Source organism: Toxorhynchites rutilus, chromosome 3, assembly GCF_029784135.1.
Source record: "Toxorhynchites rutilus septentrionalis strain SRP chromosome 3, ASM2978413v1, whole genome shotgun sequence".
Classification (NCBI taxonomy): Eukaryota; Metazoa; Arthropoda; class Insecta; order Diptera; family Culicidae; genus Toxorhynchites; species Toxorhynchites rutilus.
The window spans coordinates 66,994,933-67,022,472 of record NC_073746.1 but is presented as its reverse complement, the minus strand read 5'-3'; the positions used below and the strand labels follow the sequence as shown (position 1 = coordinate 67,022,472).

At 39.3% G+C, this 27,540-nt stretch overlaps 1 protein-coding gene and 1 pseudogene across 2 annotated transcripts in view; both read left to right on the top strand.

Moving 5' to 3' along the window:
• The window catches only part of LOC129779399 (angiotensin-converting enzyme), a 338,274-nt gene that overhangs the window by 250,582 nt on the left and 60,152 nt on the right, over positions 1 to 27,540 (top strand). The gene's annotated exons all lie outside the window — the stretch shown is intronic.
• Positions 5,810 to 5,963, top strand: LOC129780733 (U4 spliceosomal RNA; annotated as a pseudogene).

The following is a 27,540-nucleotide window of genomic DNA, read 5'->3' as shown; positions in this document are numbered from 1 at the left end:
CAGGGCGTGTGATGGTAAACCCATGGAAAAACTGCAATTTTTGTCCATGCAAACGTTAAGGTTACGATGGCGCTTCAGAGGGTTCCCTTCTTCAAATTGGACGCTGCAACATAATCTAGTAGCTAAAATACCCATAAAAGTTGTACAGCAAGGTTGTAGCGGAATACGAAGGATGCTTAGTTATAGACGACGAAACGTACGTAAAAATGGATTCTATGCACATTTTAAGGAAGAATGTCTGAAGAAACGCATATTGCCATACATAAAAGCACTCAGATATCCTATGAAGTTTTGGCCAGCTTTGGCTAACTGCCACTATAGCAGAAACAAGCTCCAGTGGTACCGTGACAACGGAGTCGATTTCGTCGAAAAAGAACTAAAGTTGAGTTACTCAACCCATCCAATTACGCACAGTTTCTATCAATCGAGAAACATGGGGAAACTTTTAAACGAAAACCCGAAAGGAGAAAAAAGATGTCAAGGGATGTTGCAGAGATGAAGAGATGAAGGAATACAATGGTCGGTCAGATTGATAAACGAGTGTCCAAAAACTGATGCAAGGTATTATGGACCATAGACAGAGAGATATACGTATAAAAGTTTGTGATTTCTACGAAACCAAATTGGAATAACATTTTTGATATATTTTTCTGAAAATGCAATGAAAGTCTATATTTTCGGCCCCAACAATTTTATTCAATCAGAGCTGTCTCAAGATAGACTATTTTGCGTTCATACTAGTATTATATACTTGATATACGACACATTTATTCCGTACTAGCAGACCCGGAAAACTTCGTCCCACACATAATTGATATTCTGATTTAAATAATTTCGAACACTCAAATATTTGTATGTACATGATCGAGGTATATAATTTATTTTTGACATATAAATCTAACGCAGACTGAGACGCATCAAACCTGATGCAGACTGTTTAAATCCGTTGCACCGTTCTTGAGTTAAATCCTGAGGAACGGACACAAAATCATTTTATTTATACAGATTATTTTATAACATAAATGTAATTGCTTGTTCTCATTGCATCGAAGTAATTCCAAATGATATCGTCCTAAAAATGCAGATTTTAAGAACATGTATTTTTGGTTGGAGGAAATATGAGTTATCCACAGCAATTGGGATTTTTTTTACTCAAGCGTAACTTTTGAAAAGGATATATCGATTCTACAGGGTGGCGCATAAGTCAAACAACTGAAGGACTTAGGGGAAAAAAATAACTATCGGGCTGCAGCTATCGTGCGTGTTGGTTCCTAAGCGGTTCAGTTGTCAACTTCGTATCGTTTTTTAGTCGAGAATGAAGATTTTGTACCGTGAGACATTTTTTATACGATTTTTTTTTTTGTGCAAATCGGTTGCGTGACTTATGCGCCACCTTGTAGTAAGAGAAATCTTTGGTAATTTATATCTAAAAAACTATGAGTCGTACCGAAATAGTGTCTTCAAAAGAGTTATAGAGTATTGATGTTCGTGAGAAAAATATACACTGAGAAAAAAAATTGATATGTATTTTTTATTGCTTTTATTTCTTTCTCATAAAATAGAAGTCATGTAGAAAATTTGAAAAATCAGTCTAAGATGGTAGAACTATTTTTGACAAACTTTGTGGAACATTGATTTTTTTATGAATTTTCGAAACTTCGAATTTTTGTATGTTAACAAGCATTTTTAGCCACAAATTTTGAATCCTGATGTGATTTAAAACAAAAATGCTCATTATCAATCTCCTTCTGAATACAGACATTCTCGAGATATTTAAAAAAAGAATTCTAATTTATTGTCTTTTTTATAGTAAACCAGCTGACCCGGCTATGAGCAAGTTCATTGGTCCAATCGCTGAACTGTTCATTGATTGATCTTCTAATCGTCCCCTAAAACATTCGCATGACGAATTTGGCTCCATTTGCTTGATTAGTTTTCGGATTATGCATAAATTTGTCTTTCATTTGTATGGCAGCTCCATCTAAGAGAGGGGGGATGAGTATCTAACCACCATAGAATCATTTATTGCACCCTAAAACCTTCACATGCAAAATTTGGTTCCATTTGCTTGATTAATTCTCGAGTAATGCAGAAATTTGAGTTTCACTTGTATGGCAGCCCCCCTTTAGAGAGGGGGGTGGAGTGTCTAACCACCATAGAAACATTTATTGCACCCTAAACCCTCCATATGCCTAATTTGGTTTCATTTGCTTGATTAATTCTCGAGTAATGCAGAAATTTGTGCTTCATTTGTATGGCAGTCCCCCCTAAGAGAGGGGGGAGGAGTATCTAGCCACCGTAAAAACATTTTTTTTTGCACCTTAAAACCTCCAAATGCTGAATGTGAAAAACCTCCAAATGCTGAAAAGCTCCAAATGCTGAAATGGAAAAAATATATGTTTAGGAGTTACGTTGAAAAACATTTGAAGACATGTGGGTTAATACTAAACGTAGCGATATTAAAAAATCTTTGTTTTATTCTAATACAAACTTTTAACATATTATTCATGTTGCATAATCAAAACACGGACAATTTTCAAAGTGGAATTGAAATCCCAAAAACACAACTACACCTCATTGACGTTGATTTTGAAATTTAGAAGTCAATAATACTGAAATTTGTCGTCATTTGTGCTTTTATGATTTCAAACGCTTGCATTGATTGATGGAAAATGTAGTTCATTAATTTTATTTAATTCAATTTTCGGCTTTCATAATAATACTCTCTATGTAGTGGAATATTATAAGAAAAGTAAAACTTCATTCAATCAATGTGATTTTATCCGCATGACCTGGGAAAACTATTCTTACATTGTAGGAGTTGCACTACGTCCATAATAATAGGATTTTCAAAAGACGACCACTTCCAGGACCTACATGTCACTTGAAAGTTACTTCCAAGTTATCTGGAAGCGGCTTATTGAAGTTGAAGTTCCCCCAAAATATATATTTTTATCAAGGCTCATATGGCGTTAGCCTCACGGGGCCGGGAGTTCAATAATTTGACAATTTTTCTTATTATCTATGTTAGTAATATGTAACCGATTACTCGAGGTTAGTATTACAAGTGTTTTCGTAATTCGGATGTTGCTGTCTCCAATGCTCTGTACGTGTGCCCGACACGGGATACTTCCTATTGGGATGCAGCTGACCCTTAATCAGCAACGCCCCCCTAGTCTGTACCTCATATCTAGCGTGGTGCGTCTTTCTCGACTCGAGGAATCCAGGATAGAATAGTCACTAGCCGGCGCAAACATCAGCTCGTGTAGAGTTGTCATGAGCGGTACAACCTTTGGCTCTTGTTGAATGATCAGTGGACTGCACAACCTTTGGCCCGTGTATCTGTAAAGAGTGTGTGTATGTATTGCCGCGACTAAGTAAAAGTTTATCGATCGGATAGGAGGGATATAAAACGGGGACACAACGAAGGAAACATCATCAAACGTTGACATCGGCGTTTCTGAGGAACAGGTATAGATGAAGCAGAAGATCAGGATCACGGCTACCTAAGATATCCCGGACGGGGATCTCCGATTGTCTGCCTTGTGCTCTCAGTGCTCCAGAGAGCTGAGAGCGAGCAGCATAGAACCGGATACACGACCAGACAAACTGCTTGATGTCGTGGTAGCCATCGCCACAATCACAAAGATTGTTTGCTGCGAGCCCAATGCGATAGAGATGCGCGTTTAGGTTGTAGTGATTGGACATAAGCCGAGATATCACGCGAATGAAATCACGACCTACATTCAATCCCTTGAACCATGCACTCGTCGAGACCTTAGTGATAATCGTGTGTAACCAACGACCGAACTCATCTCCACTCCACATGCGCTGCCAACTTACGAGCGTGTACTGACGAGGAATGTGGAAATATTCATTATGAGCAATTTGCCTTTCAAAAAGTGTGCCTTCTAAAGCGCCCACCTTAGCTAGCGAGTCCGCTTTCTCATTCCCCGGAATCGAACAATGAGAGGGAACCCATGCTAAGGTAATCTTGAATAATTTTTCGACCAAAACACTCAATAGTTGTCTTATTCTAGTTAGGAAATAAGATGAGCGTTTATCAACCTTCATTGATCGGATTGCCTCTATTGAGCTGAGACTGTCTGAAAAAATAAAATAATGGTCGATGGGCAGTGTTTCAATGATCCCTAGAGCATAGTATATCGCACCCAGTTCAGCAACATACACGGAACAAGGATCTTTGAGTTTGAAAGAGGCACTGGAATTTTCATTGAAGATGCCAAAGCCAGTGGACCCGTTTATGAATGAACCGTCAGTAAAGAACATTTTATCAGATCTAACTATGCCCCCATATTCTGCCGAAAATATCGGCGGAATAGAATCTGAGCGTAGATGATCTGGGATTCCATGGATTTTTTGTCGCATGGACAGATAAAAAATGACAGAGGAATTGCAATAGTATGGGAAGCAAACTTGGTTGGAGATGCCTGGTGAAGGGTGCACGTCGTGGGTAAGGTACTCATCGTATAAAGACATAAAACTTGACTGAGGAATCAGTTGGAGTAGATTTTCGAAGTTATCAATCACCAATGGATTCATGATCGTGCAACGGATGAGAAATCTGTAGGATAATTCTGTGAACCGAAGAGTAAGCGGGGGTACTCCTGCCAAAACTTCGAGACTCATCGTATGTGTCGAATGCAAACACCCCATTGCTATACGCAAGCAACGATATTGTATCCTCTCCAGCTTGAGAATATGAATCCTGGCAGCTGATCGGAAGCAAAAACTGCCATATTCTAACACTGATAATATCGTTGTTTTGTATAACTGAATGAGGTCTCCTGGATGGGCACCCCTCCATGTTCCGGTTATTGTTTGGAAAAAATTGATTCTTTGCTGGCATTTCTGTTTCAAATACGCAATGTGTATTCCCCAGGTACATTTAGAGTCAAAATATACTCCAAGGTATTTGAAAAACATCGAGTGCTTGATCGTTTTGCCGGATAGGTGAAGCTGGAATTGGGCGGGTTCGTGCTTCCTAGAAAAAACGACCATTTCAGTTTTCTCCGTAGAGAATTCGATACCCAGCTTGAGGGCCCACGTGAATAGATCGTTCATGGTATCTTGCAATGACTTTTGCAGAGCGACGGGATTAGTACCCGTGATGGAAATAACTCCATCGTCTGCAAGTTGTCTCAGCGTGCAGTCTCTAGTTAGACAATCATCCATATCATTGACGTAAAAACTATACAAGAGGGGGCTTAGGCAGGAGCCTTGTGGTAGGCCCATAAAATTGTATCGAGAAGATTTCAAGCTGCCATGATTGAAAAACATGTGCTTTTCTGACAGTAAATTGTACAGGAAATTATTCAGAATTGGTGAAAGTCCACGATTATGAAGCTTCTCTGAGAGAATTTCCATGGAAACTGAATCAAATGCCCCTTTGATATCGAGGAAAACGGAAGCCATTTGTTCTTTGCGAGCAAATGCGATTTGGATTTCAGAAGATAGCAGCGCCAGACAATCATTCGTCCCTTTACCTCGGCGGAAGCCAAACTGCGTATTTGACAGCAAATTGTTCGCTTCCCACTTGTCCAAACGAAGTAGAATCATTTTCTCTAACAATTTACGAGTACAGGATAACATTGCAATCGGCCTATACGAGTTGTGATCGCAAGCCGGCTTGTTGGGTTTTCGTATTGCTATCACTCTCACTTGCCTCCAGTCATGTGGGACAATATTCAGCTCCAGAAACTTGTTGAACAAGTTCAGCAAACGCTGTTTTGCCAAGTCGGGAAGATTCTTCAACAAGTTGAATTTAATCTTGTCCGACCCAGGAGCTAGCTTTGCGCAGTGGCGATATAGTAACCAATGAGGTTTTACCGAGGTGCGATTATTGCTAGTTGAAAAAAAAGACCCAGGAGCTGAATTGTTACATGAGAGGAGGGCAGTTGAGAATTCTACCATCGAAAAATTCTCATAGTCGCATTGGAGCGGAATGTCGCGTACGACGCTTTGTGCAGGAACGGAATCGGGACAAACCTTTCTTGCAAATTTGAAAATCCAACGGTCAGAGTATTCCTCACTTTCATTTGTATGGTTCCAGCCACGCATTCTCCAAAGAGTACTCATAGCGGTCTTCCTTGACAAACCATTGACGAACTTTCGCCAATATCCACGCTTTTTTGCTTTAATCAGACCTTTTAGTTTGGCTTCTAGAGCTTGGTACTTTCGAAACCATTCCACTAATCCAGTTTTCCTGATTTTTTTGAAAGCGGATGATTTTTCAAGGTAGACCTTTGAACACTCCTTGTCCCACCAAAGTGATGGAGGACGACGTCGGAAAGTGGTAGCCGGTACACGTTTCTTTTGAGCTTGAAGTGCGCTTTCGTAAATCAAACTCGATATAAAATTATACTCTTCGAGTGGAGGAAGTTCATGCATTAAAACAAGTGCTTCAGATATTATTTCTGCAAATTTTCTCCAGTCAATATTTTTCGTGAGGTCATACGCAATATCGACTGACTCACGAGAACCTGATTCATTGGCGATCGATAAAATTATTGGCAGGTGGTCACTACCGTGGGGATCTTGGATCTTGGATCTTGGTTGAAGTTGATATATTGCTTAATTAAGTGTATCACGAATGGATATTCAAATTCCTCACTTCGATACACTTTGTCTAACAAAAGATTTTGTTAATTGATCGCATTCTTTGGCAGCTATTTGCTGCCGTTTACGACGAATAGAGCAAACAGAGCAGAAAATCAATACGATTCGAATGTTGGAAATGGCAGACTTAATGTTCGCATCTCAAAACATCATAACAAAATCGTCTTGAATGTCAAGATCTGACTCGAAACCAACAAATAAAACTTAATTTTTCTCTCACATTGGCTTGTGAATAGTCCAACAAAAAGGCGTCACAGAATAAGGAAACATTTTTCGGTCATGAATATTCACGAACGGCGTTCATCATTTCCGAGATCGCCATCCTTCGCATCTCAATTGAATCACTGCCAGTCTGCTATTTCTTTCGTTTTTCTCAAATAATACATGATCGAAGAAAGAAAAGCAAGGAACCTTTTCATTATATTCCGTTGTTGTTTTTCTCGAAAAACATATCTATTTTTGGCACCGAACAACCCGGATATGAATTCTTCCCGTGTCATTCTGAAACTAGATCTGAGCCAGTTTGGCGATCTCAAGGCTAATCCCGAGGATGGACCTGTCAAACGACTTTTCGGATGTTGTTGCAAAAATGTTGGTTGCCATATTAATGCTTGATAGCCTTTTTTTTTCTAATTTACATGTTGATCGGCAAAAAACGGGTCCACACCCCGATGTTACGTTGTATAACGTGAGGAAGTTTCGCTTTTCACCGTGAAATGTTAATGTTCAAATTGTCAGATGCTCTGGTTTATCTGTAAGCAGATTAAGCTCCACGAGCGTCTGTGATTTGCATTCAGCTGGGTTAAAAATAGCAGGAAATGGTTCCTCTTGAACTGACCGAAATGCCATTGAATCGATAATGTTCGGTGTTTAGAATGTGGATGCAGTATTGTATGAATTTTCGGTGCTCAGTTGGGAAAAAAAGAAGTTACTAAATAAATAATGTGTCTTCCTTTCATAAGTCGTCTATTACTACACCTTCGCCAAAAATAAATTCATTAAAATTCATCCTCCTGTAGAATGTGATGATTCTCTCTAACCATCCTTGGCATTTTCTGTGTAGAACCGCCGTGGGAGACGATTGAGTGTAGAAATGTAAATTAGAAATATTCCACACAAACACGGAATATTTTGTGAGGGCTCGATCGCCAGTAAAATGGTTCAGCCTTGAGGCATACAAACTAGGGGATAGAACTGGTAACGGGTGTTTACGGTACAAGATTATTTTTTGATGCAAATTCGCGGTATAAAAACTACAGTGTCATCAACCTATGACATTCGATTCCAGTTATCTGCTACATTTCTCTCAAAGCTCTAGAATTCGATGGGGGAATTCAGGGTCGACGATCTCTTTCCGGATCTGATGTTGAGCAAATGTTCTTACTTATTCGCTTTTGACCTTTTTTTCGCATCCTATTTCGGCAGAATGCAATATTTCGGGTCTTCTCTTCCCATCTTTTCAGAATATTCATGTTCCTTGATAACACAGCTTCTGTACACGAGGATGAGTTATGCTTCACCTTTAATGCAGAAATTGTTTTATTTATATATGATTCCACCGTTTGATATTTTTGAATATTCGCAAGATTTGCGTCCGAAATTAATCGTAAAAGGCTTAACAGCTCTTGAAACGTCTCTAATTTGAATTTAACATGTTCGTTTCTGCAGAAATATTTTATTTCAAGTACAATGAGAACCCACCCAAAACTGATACCAACGTTCTGCCAATAAATTGCACTTGATTCTAGTAATGTGACAACCCAAATAGCAACATGTATGCTAGGCAAAACATGAGTCGAAACCGAACATTGCGATCACTTAGGCTTAAAGAGGCACGAAAAAACAAGACACATAGCGAATTCAGGTCAGACTCGAAGATAAACTCGCATGAACAGTTACTGCATCTGTTATCAAGAATCTAGACTATGCATGCATACCTGCACGGTATGAGTTGAACAGTGCTATAATCAACTTATTGTTTTCGGCTCTCGGTTTCGTAGCCTGAGGATGGGGGAAATTCGGAAGCGAGATCATTCAAGATCTTGCATCTAGTAAGGCAAAACAGCTGCCCCCATGAGGAACATTAGAATGCTTTAGTTCACACCGATAATAAATTGTTGGATAAAATGATTTATGTTTATTAAAGGCGACAGAGGATGAAGAAATTCGTAAAGTTATCAACCAAATACTTTGAAATGAATATGGCGAATTTATATTACGCTAGTGGTTATCTCTTCTGATGAAAATATATATGAGGAACAAAAATTTGAGATCGATATCACGAATTGGTATGCCTGAGTGTGCCACTCAAACCTCTAAATCGGTAACGAACTTCATCTTTCATGCAGGACTGCGTCAGTATGGAGTGCCAAATCAAAAAACATGTTTCTATGAAAAAGCTTTAACCTATTTTTGCAGCGATCGGAATTTGATTGTTTGCTTACCAATCGTAATTTATCTCAGATTTATTCAAATGCTATACACTACAATTTCCTAGTCCGTAAATGGTCTCAATTGAGGAAAATTTGAAACATTTCCATTTTCCAATGTATGTCTCCATTTTTTTTGCATTTCTGCGCATTCCTGTCTGTTAGAGTTGACAGCCCCCTATCTAATAATTATATAAATATAATTATAATATTATAAAATTTCGGATTTTTTAATTTCTGTTTTTATGAATCGTAGCATCGTAACATATGAATCGTGGTTGGTGCGAATTTAATGATTTTGCATATTTTCAGTAAGGCAATCACAAAAAGGATAAAGGATAAAATAAGTCTATCAAATACTCATATCTATAATATAATAATGATATCCATAACAACTCGTCCAAGATTGTCTGGAGAATCTTTTCTCGTTGATTCGTGCAAAACAACGGCGCTCAACTCCATTGTAATTCAAAAACAACTTGAAAATCGTAACTCTTTCGCAATACATGACCGTAGTACCGAATGCTTCGCATACAGCCGATACACAAGAACATCTTGTTGGATTGATGGACTTGCTATCAAAGCAGCATCGACATCATATCGAATTTCAGCTTCATCTAATTTTAGTGATTATGTGGATGACATGAATATTGAATTCGACTATGAGTACACCGTCGATGAAGCGAAAACTTTCCTCGACAGAACAGAACAAAATTCGTAGCTCTTTATATCATCAAAATAAGTCAGCGGGAAAGAACATGTCAGCAGTGTAACAATTGGTAGTCAGCAAAACACAACCTGGATGGTTTCAACTATCTCTTTTTTCATATTTACGAGCCAGAGCTAACAACTCTGCCATCTGCATAGTGAATGATGAGACTTTCCATTTCTTCTTAGTAATTATATTCCGAAATATGAATTTGCATTAGGGACCTAACGAAGCTAAATTGACAAATGAGTGTTTTGCCGTTCACTTTACTCCATTGTGAAAAAACACATATATAAACTTGCATATAACTCCTTCACATTTCCTTTAAACTAAATGTCGTAAGATTCATTAAATTCGCCATTTCTAAATTCAATACAAATCCAACGCTATTTATTTTTATTGGCAACACTGAAAGAATCGGCTTTGTTTACAAAATTTATCGAAATCAGCCAATTAGAAATCAGAACGACTGACAGAAATTTGGTCCGTAAAAGACCCCCTTTTGTCTGATCTTATCTTAGCCCCCTATTACTGATGCGCCGCTGACGTTATGGAAGTTGTATGTGTATGAGTGTAATGGCGGGTTTACATTAGGGAGATCTATAGCTATAGATGGATTTATTCACGTGAAAATAGGTGTAAACGGGTGAGAATAAATATGATACACTTATTCGAGGTATATATAACTTGAATAAATTCAGCATATGTAAACGCTTGTGAATTTCTCACTGGTGAGAAATCACTAAAGTTGGATGCAGTTCTACTTTAGGTGAATAAATTCACCGAAAATATGAATATATTCATTATAGAAGTTCACGCTAGTGTAAACGGTTGATGCGATTTCTATAAATCTCATGATATTTCTTCACATTCATATTTTCGGTGAATTTATTCACCTCAAGTAGAACTGCATCCACCTTCAGTGATTTCTCACCAGTGAGAAATTCACCAGCGTTACTTATGTAATGAATATATTCATATGCCTGAATTTATTCTATTCAAAGTGGTTATATGTACCTCGAATAAATGTACAGTAGAACCCTGATTATCCGCGAAACAGTCGGGCTAGGCCATCATGTAAAGGGTGTGTCACATCAAATTGCAACACGGAAAAAACGCTGTAGAAATTCGCCCAGTAGACCGATCCTTTTGAAAATTTTAGACAGTAAAATAAAAACTATTAAACAACTTTTGGCATTTTCCATTTTTCATACTTCGAGCCCAAGCCCGTATGCTCGTACCTTCCTCTTTACCCCATCCATAAGGTTCTGTACAACGTCAGGTTGTAGTTTTTTTTTGAACAGAAATCCATTTTCTCTTGAAGTCCGCCTCCGATTTGACAACTTTTGGGTTCTTCCGGAGGGCCTGCTTCATAATCGCCCAATATTTCTCTATTGGGCGAAGCTCCGGCGCGTTGGGCGGGTTCATTTCCTTTGGCACGAAGGTGACCCCGTTGGCTTCGTACTACTCCAACACGTCCTTTGAATAGTGGCACGAAGCGAGATCCGGCCAGAAGATGGTCGGGCCCTCGTGCTGCTTCAATAGTGGTAGTAAGCGCTTCTGTAGGCACTCCTTAAGGTAAACCTGCCCGTTTACCGTGCCGGTCATCACGAAGGGGGCGCTCCGCTTTCCGCAAGAGCAGATCGCTTGCCACACCATGTACTTTTTGGCAAACTTGGATAGTTTCTGCTTGTGAATATCCTCCGGAACGCTGAATTTGTCCTCTGCGGAGAAGAACAACAGGCCCGGCAGCTGACGAAAGTCCGCTTTGACGTAGGTTTCGTCGTCCATTACCAGGCAATGCGGCTTCCGGCTGTACAGCTTCCGGGCTCGCGTCTTCCCCACCATGTTTTGCCTTTCGTCGCGGTTAGGAGCCTTCTGAACCTTGTATGTACGCAGGCCCTCCCGCTGCTTGGTCCGCTGGAGGAATGAACTTGACAAATTCAGCTTATTGGCGACATCCCGGACCGAACTTCTCGGATCACGTCTAAACTGCTTAACTACGCGCTTGTGGTCTTTTTCACAGACGGAGCATCCATTTTTGCCGTTCTTCACCTTCCGGTCGATGGTTAGGTTCTCGAAGTATCGTTCTAGTACTCTGCTGACCGTGGATTGGACGATTCCCAGCATCTTACCGATGTCCCGATGTGACAACTCCGGATTCTCGAAATGAGTGCACAGGATTAATTCACGACGCTCTTTTTCGTTCGACGACATTTTTCCAAATTTACGAAAAATTGACAGTGAAGCATGGCCAACGTGATCTATACACTCTTATCTGATTTTAAAGCGAAAGCTGAAGATATAATTCCTAAAAATTAAATTTCTACAGCGTTTTTTCCGTGATGCAATTTGATGTGACACACCCTTTATAACGAAAATCGCGGATAATGCAATATAAGATTAAAAATGAGGTACAAAGACGAAAAATATATATATTAGCATGAAAACTATGTTTCATCAATACAGAGATTATTGAACTATCAATCTGTAAGGTCGTGTACATCAGTGATCAGATAATGTGAAAGCCATGACCAAAACAAAAAAGCAAGACTGTACTACTCACTGACAAATTTCGGGAAGGTTTATAGATTTACTAGGGAACTCGCTTTCGCGGATAATCCGCTCGCGGATAATCGAGGTTCTACTGTATCATACATATATGTTCACCCGTTTCGCGTGAATAAATCCATCTATGTATAGTTATAGATCACCCTAATGTAAATCCGCCATAAGTGTCTGTTTTATGTTTTGTGTCGTTTATAGAGTGTTATCGTTGTTTTTGAAACCCAAATGGTGTAAATACGTAGCATAGACTTTAAGGGGAAACCCCTGTTTGGATGGTCTAAAATTAATGAATTTTCATCATTTTTTTCGGATGTTAGGAATAAAGTGAAGTGTTCGGGTATTTTGGTTATTGTTTAACACTTATTTTGGTTATTGGGTTAGTAAAAGAATTTCATGATCGATTGTGTCGAAGGCTTTTTTGCTGTCCAGGTACTTGCGCCGCTTCTGAATCCGTATTGGCGGCTATATAGTACGTCATGTTGTTTGAGAAACTGGATGAGTCTGGTCGCAAGTAACTGTTCAAAAATTTTGCTCAAAACTGACAAGACTGATATTGGGCGATAGTTGTTGACATCAGATCTGCTCCCCGATTTATGAACCGGAATAACTCGTGCAATTTTCAAACAGCCAGGAAATCGACCAGTTGAAATTCCCTCGTTGAAGATGTCCCGCAGTAAGCAAGCAAAGAAAGAATGGTGTTTTTTGACAAATTCTGAGGAGATTCCATCAAAACCACAGCTTTTCCCATTTTTTAGGTCGTTTATCCTCAAGATTACTTTTTGCTCTGACGTAGGTTGTAGAAAAACTGAATTTGACAACGGCTGCATCGTACCGAATCTGCCGATTCTACGACTACTATTTATGGAACAGGCGAGCTGGGGTCCAATAGAACTGAAGTAATTGTTGAATGTGTCAGCAATCGTTGGTCCATTGCTAGTCTCCTGCCCGTCCAGAATCAGCTTAATGGTACTATCTCCAACTTGACTCCGTCCGATGACACGATGACATGTTCTTCCACATATTCTTCTGGTTCGTATTTGAAAATAATTTGTTATAATAGTCCTCCTTTGTCTGATCCTTCACCTCCTGCAGCTTTTTAGAAATATGTTTTAGCATATCTTTTGTTCGTTCGTCTGAGGGTCGTCGCTTATGATTTTTAAGTATGTTCTCTTTGATCTTGATTAACTTCCAAAGATCGTAAGTCATCTCCTTTAACTTTGGCCTGTACGCATACCTTTCTGGAACAACTTTCTTTTAAACGCTCGTATGTTGTTAAAATATATTGAAGTTTATTCTCTGCGCTTCCCTACGGAATGTCATTCAACGCAGCTCGAAACATTTGAAGATGTATTTTCCATTTTAAGAGTGCACGAATGATGATTATTTTATTATTTGATTATTATTTGACAGCTGGATGCGTAAATGATGTCTCAAATCAATACCTTGCTGGTGGTATCGGTTCTGAAGCAACGGAGTGGAACAGAACAAATTCCAATGAATATTTTGAAACTTTAGGACAATACTTAAAGCGTTTCATAGATCGAATCTAATTATTACAAAAATCAGTGTTTAAAAGCTCATAAAAAATCGAAAAAATGAGATATCAAAAAACGGCTATGCAACGCTCTAGATAATTTATTTTTACATGCTGATAAAAAAATTTAGCCAAATCGGTCGAGTAGATCCTGAGATATCGATACCACCAGTTGAAAAAACTTGGTCTCGAGAGAAATGCGTTCAAAAATTCTTGCAGCAATATTATGCCCTTAAGGTGACTTCATACTTTTGATTGTAACTTTCCAACGAAATCAAATATCGAAAAATCCTTTCAGGACAACATTTCTGAAGGCATAAGCTTCTCAAAAACGCAAAAAAATCGATTTTATTCTAGTCTACAATTTAAAAAAAAAATATTTAAAAATATCCTTAATATTTCTGTCCTTTAGGCATTCAAGAATATACACTAGAGAGGACTTATCGAAAATCCCATTATTCCGAGTTACAGCCATTTTAGTAATGCGGTATTAACCTTATACGGCCTTAACAATGAACTTCAAACGCGTTTTTCTCGAAATTAGTTTTTTCAAACTGGCCTACACGATATCTCAAGTTCTACTGAACCGATTCATGTTGAATTCATATGGATACAATCTGCAGACATCTCTCTATCGCATGAACCTCTAAAAAAAATGATATTTTTAAAATTTTACTATTTAAAAAAAAATCGGAAACGTAAGAAAAAACCTTATAATGCGCATTTTGTTTTTCAAACGGCCACCATTTTGTCAAAAAAGATGTTTTTGACTTGTCCGAGTTTCATGCGATAGCGGCATCTTTACTGATTCAGGATCTGTTCGATTTTTTTTGTTTCAAATAACCAGAAGGGCTAAAATCGTGTACGCCATGGCACAACTTTTTTTAACCCTTTCACTTCATCAGCCCTCAACTATACTAGTTATGAATATTTTTTCTCCGTTCAATTTTTGTATTATTCTTAAAAGATAAATGAACAAATAATGTTACAATCAATAGTAAAAATATTCTTTATTTTATTTTTATGGAGCTCGAAAAAATGTCCGAAATTCGTGTCCCCCTTAAGGAAAGAATAGAAAATCTATCTTCTATCTTCTATATATATAAAAATGGAGTGATGTCTGTCTGTCTGTCTGATTCTTATAGACTCGGAAAGCACTGAACCGATCGACATGAAAATTGGTATGTAGGGGTTTTTGGGGCCGGGGGAGGTTTTCGTGATATTTTGAGACCCCTCCCCCCTCTCTAAGGGTGGGGCTGCCATACAAATGAAACACAAATTTCTGCATTACTCGGAAATTAACCAAGCAAACGAAACCAAAGTTGGCATGTGAAAGTTTTAGGGTGCAATAAATGTTTCTATGATGGTTAGACAGTCCTTCCCCCACTCAAAGGGGGGGCTGCCATACAAATGAAAAACAAATTTCTGCATTACTCGAGAATTAATCAAGCAAATGAAACCAAATTTGGCATGTGGAGGTTTTAGGATGCAATAAATGTTTCTATGGTGTTAAGATACTCCTTCCTCCTCTCTTAGGGGTGGCTGCCATACAAATAAAACACAAATTTCTGCATTACTCGAGAATTAATCAAGTAAATGGGCGGGACGAAGTTTGCCGGGTTAGCTAGTATATATATATATATATATATATATATATATTAGTTTTTCCTTCTGTTCATCCATTATCCAGTTAGACCGGACTGCGGAGACAGTTGTTTGATCATTGTTGAGTTATTTATAGAACAGCAGCCCGATGTGAGCAGTTGCATGGATGAATCGATCTTATTTCGACCGTGGATCGATCTCCATCGCTGATGATTGTTGCGTGGACGTAGTTATTCTGTAACAACACAAAGATGGTCAATGAGGGTCCATCATTTTCCTTATAACCAAAACAAATTTTACGCCTGCTATCTATATTACGTTCATTCAAATGTGTTTTATGCATTTAGGAAAATTTTAAAGTTTATATCCCAGACAATGTTGTTTTTTTTTTAAATTCATACTAAAACCATATCTATTCTTTCAATCAATTTAACTTGGACGAAGCGTTGAACGCATACCTGTACTGTAAAGCATCGTCTAACTATCCTTTTTCCATTCATCTAAATAATGATGACAGCATGATTCATGGTAACATCGTATCAGATCTCTCCCTTCAGTTGGACTGAAAATTGGAACGACCATTGGCGTGTGCTACAATAACACAAATCATCCATTGGGCGAAATTTATGCTGCACCCGGCACACGCCGCAATACTCAGTGCATCGAAGACGACGAACAACGCGAGACGATGCGACCAAATAACCCATGTACCGGTCGTTTGTTGTCACCATACCAATGGCCACCGTCGTGACTTGCTGGTTTGGAAAGGCATCACAATATAGGGAAAGAAAGAAAACCGCTGAGAATCGGAATAAATGGCATCACCAAGAGAATAACCATTGGTTTTCGACCGGTGGTCGTTTTCATGATCATGACTCTGCGCTCGTTACGCTCGTTCTTGTTGTCCATTGAATTGGTCGGCCCTTCGCTCTCGCAAAGCCCTGATATTGTTCTTGTATTAAAACCTCGATCGCGTTTCGTAAATGTATATTTCTCTACAGACACTCCACACAGCATTCGATTACCCTTAGCCTTACCCGATTACCCTCTTTCTTTAATCGATGCAACATTTAGTAGTAAAGTTACGCGATCTAATGCCAAACACTCCCCCCAGGGGACTAACACATGTTGCCTTTTATGTCGAACTCTATAGATCACTAATGTCATATTTTAGCACCATTGCATTGGGTTGCTATAGTGACACGGATTCATTGCACAATGTGAACCATTGAAATTACTACGACACGCTCCAACTACAACCCCGATAATGTCCCCATCGGCTGATAGCACTGCATTTGGCTACTGAAGGCATTGTTACGGGAGTTACGCAATATGAGTGGAAAATTAATCAATTTCATGAATCTCCTAGATGGGCTAACGCTTTCAGTTTGTCAATCGAATTTGCGATGGCCCTCCGGCCGCGCTGGTTGGTGCCATTGGAAGACATGCGCTAATAAATATGACACTATGTGTGTGTGTATCGTTGGCCCACTTCGAACGTTAAACTTTCATGAGTGTCACAAACCGAACCGGAAAGTGAACCGATGGGATCCCGTGCATTAATCAGGGGGTCCGAAAGGCATGAGTTGCATTATTCCGCCAGGACATCTTTCGCATATCAACTAATATTCGTATTTTTGCATTTACAGGCAAACCTGTATTTGTGCGAGGGATAGGATACATAAACATAAAAAATTTCTCACAAATTAGCGCACAAAAACAGGTTTGCCTGTACAGGATTTTCCTCATTGTGTGTTTTTCCTTTTTGTGTGTTTTTATTATCTGTGTGATTGGTCCAAATTCCGATTTTATAATAAAATCGAACACAAATTGTCGTACAAATGAGGAACGCGCAAAAGCAGGTATGCCTGTACTGTATTTATGGAATATGGAATTTATGGAATTTGATGATGCGTTCCATTGGCAGTGAGATGGAAAGCACACAAAAATTGAATCATCGATCGGTGTGACCTGAAAAAGCCATTGAAAAGGGTTGTGAATGAATATTAAGTACCTCTCGGAGGAAGGGATTGTGGGTGGAATGAATATTAATTTTATTTTCGGACGCAACCGAAACTATATTCGGGTCGTACGAGAGGTTTGAGTTATATGATACATACTTACGTGTTGTATTATTGATCTCATACATAAAACAATATGATGGACATGAGAAAGGTGAGTTAAATTTGGCATCGCTCTAAGTGGCAATTGGATGAAAATTACTTACGCATGAACCCTTATACGGAACTGAAACTAGCGCTAACTGAATCGATTCATTCAAAGATTCAGACAAAGAATCAATGATCACACCAGGATAACAAGAACAACTTCGACGACTATTGATTTAGTTTTTACTAATTTTGACGATGGTGTTATCGAGATTCTTCATGACAGCAAAATTTCTGATCATGAAACAATTGGTTTTATCTCTATCTTCTCGGATGACTTTGTTAACTTTACCGAAATGAATAAAAAGTTTTATAAGTGCTGGAAAAACTATTCGAAACGTAAGTTGGAATCTGTTTTGCAGGGTAAAATAACGCAGATTGGAGAGCTATTTTCTCTTCATGATGCTGCAAAAAATCTTGAAGAAGCACTTTGCTCTTCAATGAATCATATATTGGCGGCTAGGGAATCGGGGATTTCAGCACTAAGACAGCAAAACAAGGCCTGGTACAACTCTACGTTGGCTTCCATCAAGAGAAGACGAGACCATTATCTATTAATAGCGAAACGTACAAAGAGTATTAGAAATTGGGACACGTACAGAGTATGGAGAAACATTTATGTACGTGAACTAAAAAGCTCCAAAAATAAATTAATTCAAAATGAAATCAGCGCAATTCAGCATGATCCAAAGAAACTGTGGAAAAAAATAAAAGCTTTGTGTAATCCAAGCGGCAATAGAGATATCGACATTGAATTTGACGGTAATAAGTGACTTCGTAACAGCAGAAAAGCTAAACAAATTTTTCACGTCAAGTGTGGAGGAAATCCACAATGGTATTGTATCTCCTACGAATCGTCTTTATTTTGCTTTTCCAAGTCTGTCTTCAGAATTGAGATGCTTCAGAACCATCAGCATGGAAACGCTGAGGAAGGTAGTAATGGATTTAAGAAACTGTTCAGGTGTTGATGATATCAATAAAACAGTATTAGTAGATGCATTTGATTTAATCAAAGAAAACCTACTATATATAGTAAATGAGTCAATGCTTCGTGGCGAATGTCCATATAGTTGGAAAAAATCTGTTGTCTTACCGATTCCCAAAAAATCCAAAATCATCCAAACCAGAAGACCATAGGCCAGTTAATATGTTACCACTGTACGAAAAGATTCTAGAAATTGTTGTCAAAGATCAATTATTGGAACATATAACGGAAAATGGGATACTGGTAGATGAACAGTCAGGGTTTAGAAAAAATCACTCTTGTGAAACGGCTCTCAACTTGTTGCTCTTGAAGTGGAAACAGGCTATATAGGCGAAGAAAGTAGTACTGGGTGTTTTCATTGATTGGAAACGAGCTTTTGAAACAATAGATCGACATAAGTTACTAAACATGCTTTCCAATTATAATGTAACTGGACCTGTATTGAACTGGTTTGGAAGTTACCTGGAATGGCGAACACAAATCACTATTTATAGGGACAGTAAAACATCGGCGGTACCAGTGAATCTGGGTGTGCCTCAAGGAAGTGTTCTGGAGCCGCTGCTCTTCTTGCTTTATATAAATGACATTAAACAGGTGTTAAATGGCAGTGACGTAAACTTGTTTGCTGACGACACTGTTATATTCGTTGTAGCTGACATATTGCAAGATTGCTACATAAAGATGAACCATGAACTGCTAAACTTAGACGAATGGTTGAAATGGAAGAAACTTAAGTTAAACATAAACAAAACGAAGTACACATGGTAGTATCCACACGAAATCTTGACAGCGAAGGTCTTAATATAACTATTGATGGGCAAACGGTGGAAAGAGCATCATCGATCAAATATCTTGGCGTTATTCTTGACGAAACGCTGCACTTCAACGAGCATATAAACTATACTATAAAGAAAGCAACTCAAAAATATGGAGTGCTTTGTAGAATTGATCGATTCCTGACCTTTGAAAGTAAAATCACGATCTATAAATCACTTATTGCTCCACATTTTGATTATTTATTTTTATTTATTTTTATTTATTTTTTAATATTTCTTCAACTGACTTTTTTTTGTCTTATTGAACATTTCAATTCTTATACTCTACGAACAAAATTTCACACAATAAACAATATTTACAAACAGTTATCGTCTTGAATATAGTCGTTGTTGAAACGTCTTAGTAGTCAAGTAAAAATCAAATAGCTCAAAATTGTCATTAAAAATACTGCACATATATCGAATTGGTTCATGTTGTGCATATTCTACATTTCGTGTACCAAGCTGTAAGAAATTTCGCTGTCGCAGTCTTCTCTCTGGTACATAGAAATTGATTTCGGCGAGGATATTCGGGGCATCAATTTCTCCTTTCAGCACTTTCGCCATAAAAACTGCTTGAGCTACAGATCGTCTTTTTTCAAGGGTGTGAAGACCGAGAAGCTGGCACCGATCCTCGTACGGCGGCAAGTTAAGCGGATCTATCCACGGGAGAGAGCGGAGAGCGTATCGAACGAATTTCCGCTGCACGGCTTCTATCCTGGCAATCCAATTAGCGTGGTATGGACACCAAGCAACCACACTTGCTTCCAAAATATGGATCCCGGAACTCTGTTGAGATTTTGAAAATGAACCCAAGTTGCCTATTTGATCTAGAGATAACGTCACTATAGTGTATTCGAAATGTCAGGCCACTATCCAGTATAACAACGCCCAAGTCTCGTACTTGAGCTACTCTTGACAGAGGTTGTCCTGCGATGGAGTAGTCAAATACAATTGGTTTGGTCTTTCGATGGAAGGAAATGATGCTACATTTTGAGATGCTGACTGTCATGAAATTGTGAGTGCACCACATTTCAAAACGATCTACCATTCTTTGAAGTTCCAAACAATCGTGCAGGCTCCTAATAATCATATATATCTTAACGTCGTCTGCATAAAATGTCCGGCATCCAGGTGGAAGGATTATGTCGATTTCGTTTATGTATAATACGAATAGCAGTGGCCCTAAATTGCTCCCCTGTGGTACTCCGGATGAGTTGGAAAATGTTTCAGATAATTCAGATCCGATTTTGACACACAGCATGCGATCACACAGGTAGGATCTGAACCATGTGACGAAAGCGGGAGACATTCCAATTTTCGCCAGCCTTGCTAATAATATCTCATGATCAACACGATCGAACGCTGCTTTGAGATCCGTATAGATAGCGTCGATTTGAGCACCACAGTTCATGCCACGTAAGCATGTGGTGATGAATTGAACAAGATTCGTTGATACAGATCGCTTTGGAAAGAATCCGTGTTGTTCTGTGGAGATGTAGCGTTGAGAGCTGGTAAACATTGCATCATATACGATGATCTCGAATACTTTCGAAGTAGCACAAAGTGATGTGATACCACGGTAATTTCCAATGTCAGCCTTATCACCTTTTTTGTGCACTGGGAACATGATAGATAATTTCCAACAAGTGGGAAAATTGCCTTGGTCCAGAGAAGCTCTATATAAAACAGCCAGAGGATATACAAGAGCGTCAGCACAGTTTTTCAATACACAGGCCGGAATTCCATCAGGGCCAACAGAGTTGGAAGCCTTCAATTTGTCTATGGCTGATTTTACGTGGTGCACTGAGATTTCAAAAGTATTGAGCTCGATTACATCCCTAAGAGTTTCATCAAGTGCGGCAATTATTTGAGAACTCGATGCAACTGAATTGTTGAATGCAGTCTGGAAGTGTTCCGCGAAAAGGTTACATTTTCTCGGCAGCGTGCTAGTGTGCCTGTCATCGAGATGCATTTCCACGGGCAAACCATTTTCCTTTCTTTTGGAATTCACGAAAGACCAAAATTGCTTCGGGTTCCTACGAAGGTTGCGCTGGGTACGAGTCACGTAACGCTTGTAAAGAGAACGGTTGTACAGTCGATAACGATTACTGGCTTGCGTGAAGGCGACTTTCAACATTGGACAGCGGGAACGACAATAAGTTTTTTTTTTTTAATTCGTTTATTTTTACAGGCTCAGTTACTTAAGTTTAAAGGAGCCGCATTCTTAAATATATTTTTAAAACTATATATATATATATAGAAACAATTTTCTTACATCTATGGTTAGTAAGGTGGAAAACCGATTACTCGCGGTGTACTCGAGTTTAGAAGGGTGACATATTTTTAGGAGAAGGATGGGATATAAGGAAAACAATAAGTTCGCAGAGCATATGATCTCATTCGTTTTAGCTGCCGTAATCGACGATTGGACCACGGTGGTTTTGGGGGATGTCGACGAAGAGGAACACAATTAGCAATAGCTTGATTTACTTTTTCGTTGAAGTAATCAACTGCGTCATCTATACTGGTTGCGATTTCGAGGGTTTGCCAGTCAATCTCAAGAAGTCTCTCACGCAATAGGTTGTAGTCAGCACGATTGAAGTCCAGGCTTTGTAGATCAATGACATCCACGAATACTGTGGGGAGTTGCATTTCAACAGTTAGTTCCAGGGCGGGATGATAACGATCGAGCTCGATCAGTGGCTCAGCTGCATTGCAAATGGTACTTCTATTTGTGGTATCTAGGAGAGCTTTTGAGAGTGTATTGGAGACAATAAAAGAGATAGGTTGTGGTACAAATTGAGTGTTATTAATTCATAGAGAAATCCGTGGTATTCAAGGATATTACATTGGCGATCCTGCCTAAACGAATGAACTTGGTTGTGATACATAAAATTTTCGTTGGAGAAATTGATAAAGGTTAATAAATGTAAGTTTAAAGAAAAATCAATTTGGGTAAGCAAAAAAAGTGAGCAGGAGAATTTCCGCTGTGTTGCCAGTTTTCTTAAAAATCAACTTGCGCTGAGTTAAGCTCCAAGCCAAGAAATAATTGTGTATGAATAACTTGCGCTGAGTTAAGCTCCAAGCCAAGAAAGAATTGTGTATGAATAACTTGCGCTGAGTTTAGCTCCAAGCCAAGAGAGGAAACAGTATGATCAACTTGCGCTGAGTTAAGCTCCAAGCCAACAAATGAAAAAAAAAAGTATGACTAACTTGCGCTGAGTGTAGCTCCAAGCCAAGAAGCAAAATGTATTCATACATTCATACATTGCGCTGAGTTAAGCTCAAAGCCAAGTTTACAAACTAATAAAATGATAAAAGTAAGAATGATGGTGCTTATGACTTGCGCTGAGTTTAGCTTCAAGATAATTTAACAAAAAAAAAAATTAACTATGGCAACATTGCACTTTACATACAACGCATTTATTTGATACTGGGTGCGTCCGTATGAAAACGCACATTCCGTTGTAGCGAGAAGATGAAAAGAAGAGACAAACAAACGGTTTTCAATTTAACCTCCCATTCTCTCATTTGCGATCGATTTGTTCGACGCTGTTCTTTTTCTGCGAGTGAAAAATTTTTTTCTGCTAGGTTGCAACGATTTTCAGGAAGCTCCGAATTGATTTCACACGGAAGTTCGAGAAAAAGTAATAAATGCCGTAGGGAAAGCATTGTGTTCATTGATACGGTGATAAAATTATTTGTGCATTTCAGAAATGAGCGGTGTTTGGCATGAAACCGACATTTTGTCATCGGATGACATAGGTGGTATAAATAACGAGGGAGTTAAAGGAGTGCGGGAAATACCACCCACGGAGCTGTCCGGTGATGTAGCGAGTTCGAATAGCGTTCAGACAAGACAGGAGATTCCTAGGGCGGATTGGCTTGCGGGTTCGTGGCCTTTGAAGAATTTTGATGGATCACTGCCGACGAACAAGAGGAAGGCGGAATGGATTCGTTACCGAGATCAATTCACTCGCATAGTGTCTACCAAGCCACCGGTGAACGCAAATATGAAACTGACAGCTTTGAAGATTTTTGCCGGGGAGTATCTATTGAGCATTATCGAAATGCAGGAAAAGTTGGTAGATGATATGCATCAGGATGTTTATCAAGCTACTATTTCGGTGCTCAATAAGTACTTCAACCAAACATGTGACGTGTCGAAAGAACGTATGAAATTCAGAGAGATGCGAATGACGAGTTCAGAATCATTTTCGGACTGGATGTTGCGCTTAGAAAATCAGGCGAAATTCTGTGATTTCGGTCATGAGCAACGACAAGAAGAATTTATGCAGGCGTTGTTGCGACGCTCAGTGCCTGGGATAGCAGAGAAATTATACGAGATGTCAGATTTCCTCGGAAATGATCTGGAGCGAGTCATAAACCATGGAAAGCACTTGGATTACATCAGAGCTGAGGTAAATAATGCACAAAAGTTTGCAGATTGCGGCCAAAATGCAAGTGGTTCGGAGCATGACGACCGCTGTGATGCTGTTGCAACACCAATCAACGTTTTACAAGTCCGGAGATCAGATTCTGGTGGCACAAAATTTGAACGTTTTCTTGGTTCGACAAGGGGGCGATTTAGATCAAAGTATTCGTATTCGCATGATCATCCCAGGAGTCCGAGAGATTCAGCTTCTGTTCGTACCTGCCATAAGTGTGGTAGGATGTATGGTGCGCGTGATTGTAGAGCTCATCGCGCGCGCTGTTATAATTGTGACAAATTTGGTCATTTTGCCGAATTCTGTCATTCACCAAAAAACAGCGGAAACAGTTCCAGGAAACGGATGCACGTGGAACATAACCAAGAGTTAAAGAAAGAAGCGGGAATAATAAACCAGGTAGACGAACAACATGTTCTTGAATAATATTAATGCTTGAATGAATTGATGTTGTTGAAATAAATTCAAATAAATGTCTTACATAATTTTTTTTTCTTTCTTTTTTTTCTTTCAACTGAATGAATGTCATTTCAGTTAATTACTAGAGAAGCGAGGATGCTTGAAAGTACGGACGATCCAAGGTTCGTAATCTGTTCAATTGGAACAGAAAATTTGAAGTTTCTCGTGGATTCAGGCGCCTCTGTGAATACGATCACGAGTTGTGCGTGGAATTCCATTAAGCGGAATTGTCGGACCGTTATTCAAGATGTAGTGATACATCCTGAAGAAATTCTTAAAAGCTACGCTAACCAGAATCCTCTCGATGTGGAATGTTCTTTTCGAGCTTATGTTGGCGTTACAAACGAGATTCAACCAACTCATCTAGCAAAGTTTTTCGTTGTGAAAGGAACACATTTATCCCTCCTTGGATACGAAACGGCAAGCCGTTTAAATCTAATGCGTATTGGATACGATCAAAAAAAAGAAACATGGATCAATTGTACTGATTCCAGCAGGATCATGTCTTCTAGTTGTGGTGAAGAAGAGCTTTATCATGAGGATGGTTTAGTATTCAAAGATTTTCCCAAAATACCTGTGGACGGTGTTCGATTCAAGATCGATGAGGCTGTGATACCGAAACAGATTATTAGGTACAATATCCCAAAGGCTTTCGAAACCGCCACGAATGAAAGACTACAAGCCATGGAATTCAGGGGTATAATAGAAAGAGCTGACAAAGAGCAAGATGTTGTATCTCATGTGTCTCCTCTGGTTCTGGTACCCAAAGGAACGAAGGATTTTCGTATCGTGGTGGATTATCGGGAGGTAAACAAAGCGATTGTTCGAGAGCCCTACCCAATGCCATCGTTGGAGAAGATTTGGACAGACATTCCGAACGGAAAAGGCACTTTGTTTTTCACGAAATTAGACCTAAAGGATGCATATTTTCATGTGGAGCTTCATGAAGACGTACGACACCTGACTACTTTCATGACAGCGAACGGTCTAATGCGTTTTAGGAGACTGCCGTTTGGTCTGTCCTGTGCTCCAGAGTTATTCCAGAAGGTGATGGAGAAACTCTTGATAAATTGTAAAAATCTTGTCGTTTACCTGGATGATATTCTTATTTATGGGCGGACTCTGCAAGAACTGGAAAGCCATGTTATGGATGTCAAGAAAGTGTTAAAAGTCAACAATTTAACTATCAACGGAAAAAAATCCATGTATAATCAAACTGCTGTAGATTTTCTTGGTTTTACCATCGATGGGACAGGCATCCTACCCATGAAGAAAAAAATATCCGATATTAAACTTTTTAAAAGTCCGAGAGATGCTTCAGAGGTTCGAAGTTTCTTGGGAATGTTGACTTTCATAAGTCCATTCATCAAGAATTTTTCGCACAAAACCAAACCGTTACGCGATCTGATTGCTTCGAAGTCCAAGTTTGTATGGAATGCCAAAATTCAGCATACTTTCGATGAGCTCAAAAGTGCTGCTGAAAACGATTTAATTAAACGCGGATATTTCGATGAAAACGATAAGACTATATTATACACAGATGCATCACCGTGGGGTCTTGGTGCGGTTCTAGTCCAAGAGGACAGCAATGGCACTGATCATCGTATCATCGCTTGTGCCTCTAAAAGTTTAACAGATGCAGAAAGTCGGTATCCTCAGTTACACCGTGAAGCACTCGCCATCGTTTGGGCAATGGAGCGTTTTGTTTACTATCTTCTTGGCCGACGTTTCACGTTGCGTTCCGATAGTGAAGCTTTGATGTTCATGAAGAAGAGCAAGGAACGCAAAGACATTGGGAAGAGAATAATGTCAAGAGCGGAAGGCTGGCTTCTTCGCACTGATCATTTTTGGTATGATTTCGAGCACGTATCAGGGATTGATAACATTGCTGACGCGGCCTCCAGAATAGGCATTCGACGATGTGATGCACAATACGGAGAAGATAAGGAATTGTATGAATTATGCTCAGTGATCGCGAACCCGGGAGCTGTCAGTGATCATCTACTAGCCCTTACTAACGCTCAAGTAAGAGAGGAATCGTTGAAAGATTTAGAAATTCAGACTGTGAGTTCATGGCTTGATAAAAATGAAAAGTGGCCGATTGAGATAGCGAACTATCAAGCTTTCCAAAGAAATTTATATGTGAATGAAGATGTGTTGATGAAGGACGAGAAATTGGTGTTACCATTGGCGTTGCGTTCAAGAGCGTTACGTTTGGCTCATCGGGGTCATCCTGGCATGTCGACCATGAAAAATTTTCTTAGGCAAGGTCTGTGGTGGCCTGGTATGGATCGTGCGATTGAGGAATTCGTTAGGAGTTGTCCTGAATGCCAGTTAGTCACTCCACAATGTAAACCTCCACCTATCACAATGACAATGCTGCCAAAAAATCCATGGGATTATGTCTCAATGGACTTTTCGTCAGCTTCAGACACACACAACTGGAAAGCATTGGTATTGACAGACAATTATTCACGATTCCTTGTTGCTATTCCAATGGAGAAAACTGATGCTGAGGCTGTAAAACGGGTGCTTAAGAGGGTTTTCAATACATATTACGTACCGAGAACGCTGAAGGCTGATAATGGACCGCCGTTTAACAGCGTGGATCTTGAAGTCTGGCTCAAAAATGTTTGGGGAATCAAATTGAGAGAAGCGAGAAGCAGAGAGAGAAGAGAGAAGAGAGTAGAGAGAAGCATGCAGGGAATAAACAAAATAACTGCGATTGCTAAGTTGGGAAAGCACAGCTGGAAAGAAGCTTTAGCAGACTACGTAGTGGCATACAACTCATGGCCTCACCATGTTACGAAAATTCCTCCGGCTGAGCTGATGTTCGGAAGAGCCGTAAGAGGATTGTTGCCAGATCTACGGACAGACTGCATACAGAAGAATGATGATGAATTGCGAGATCGGGATCAATTAGCCAAGTTCAACCGTAATATGCGAGAGGATATCCGTCGTCACGCTCAGGAAACACAGATTATAGTTGGAGATACAGTTCTGGTTTGCCAGCAAAAGCGCGACAAAGCTGATTCCACGTATAAAAATGTGCTACATAAGGTTATTAAAATTACGGGAGCTGGGCGAGCAACATTGCAGGAGGTGCTAACAAAAAAAACATTCGAGCGCAGCGTGAAATTTTTAAAAAAAATTATGGAGCGCAATGAAGAAACCGTTG